Source organism: Octopus bimaculoides, chromosome 10, assembly GCF_001194135.2.
Source record: "Octopus bimaculoides isolate UCB-OBI-ISO-001 chromosome 10, ASM119413v2, whole genome shotgun sequence".
In the NCBI taxonomy this organism is placed as follows: domain Eukaryota; kingdom Metazoa; phylum Mollusca; class Cephalopoda; order Octopoda; family Octopodidae; genus Octopus; species Octopus bimaculoides.
Genome location: NC_068990.1, coordinates 46,606,690 through 46,608,241, shown reverse-complemented (window position 1 = coordinate 46,608,241; position 1,552 = coordinate 46,606,690). Strand labels below are relative to the sequence as shown.

The 1,552-nt window shown below is 32.5% G+C and overlaps 1 protein-coding gene across 1 annotated transcript in view; it reads left to right on the top strand.

Moving 5' to 3' along the window:
• Window positions 1-1,552, top strand: part of LOC106874196 (uncharacterized) — a 119,099-nt gene that overhangs the window by 1,105 nt on the left and 116,442 nt on the right. The gene's annotated exons all lie outside the window — the stretch shown is intronic.

Sequence of the window (1,552 nt, the reverse complement as noted above, 5' to 3'; positions counted from 1 at the left end):
ATATATATATATATATATATATATATATATATATATGAAATATATATGCATATATACCTTATAATGCATATTTGATATGTATGCATTCATATATACAATATATAAAGAATAATATATTCATATATTACATATTTATATAATATAATATATATGCATGCATGTGTGTGTGTGTGAATGCATGTATTATGATATGATGTTTATATGAATGAATGAATGAACGTATTATTTTTTTTACTGCACTCGTTAAGAGGGTTTCGTCGATCAAATCGCATTTAGTCTGTTATATATTTTGTCAGTTTCTTATTGTCGAAGAGCTAATTTTTACAGAAGGAACACAATAAACATACAACCCCGTCCTAAAAGCCTATGTAAACATATACATGCGCACACACTAGCACAGTAGCATACACACACACACACTCACACACACACACACATGCACACACACACGCACGCACACACGCACGCGCGCACACATACATAATACACCCACATGCACTCACACCCACATACATACACACACATGATAGGTTTCCGTACAGTTTCCGTCTAAGCATTGGTTGACCCTAGGCCACAGTAAGAGGTGGCGAGCACTAGTACCGAACCCGAAACCAAATTGACAGTAGAGTGAATTTCTAAATCACTCAGACACGCCTGCATCTATATAAGTATATGAAATATATATCTCTGTATGCGAGATTTCGCATACACATATATACGTGTCTATGTGTGTGTTTATGAGTATGCAAATATATATTTTCTTTGTTCATATTGTTTCTTTAACGTAATAGTGTTCCTAACATAGACACAAAGCCTGAATATATTATCTCTCTCTCGCTCTCACTCTCCCTCTCTCTCTCTCTCTCTCTCTCTCTCTATATATATATATATATATATATATATATATATATATATATATATATACCTCTATCTCTATCTATCTTGCCGTCTATATATCTATCTAAATATTTGTGTGTGCGCGCGCACGCGTGTTAAATAAACCGGCTCATTTGGAATTATAACTTAGAAGAATGACTTGAAAGACATTCTAGTGAGGATTCTTCTTCACGCGAAAGCATGTAAAATATTCTTTAATGAGTCAGTCAATCAAAGTTCTAATTCAAAAGTAGCTTTCTTCCTTTACAAATATCAGAGGGTGATTAATTCATTTTTACTTTTGACCTGGGTTAAAATGCTTCAGCCTGCCTTGCTAGAATCGCTTAACAGTGAAACCGTACCCATAAAACTCAGGGAATAGTTAGGTTTCGAGTAAACTTATGTATAATACATATGTATGTATGAATGTATGTGTACATGTGTAAATATATATACAGGGTAGCCCAAAAGTAGGTTTGCAGTTCTTCAGCTATCTCTTTCGCATTCATATATTAACAGTTTAGAGTTTAATTATAAAAATATATGAAATCATCATTCTATGCTAATTTAGTTAATTGTAAGACAGAAATTTAAATGTAATAAAATGTTTTAAAAGAAATTTAAAGTGCCTACGTGATAACTGTAATCCTACTTTTGGGCTACCCTGTGTGTATAT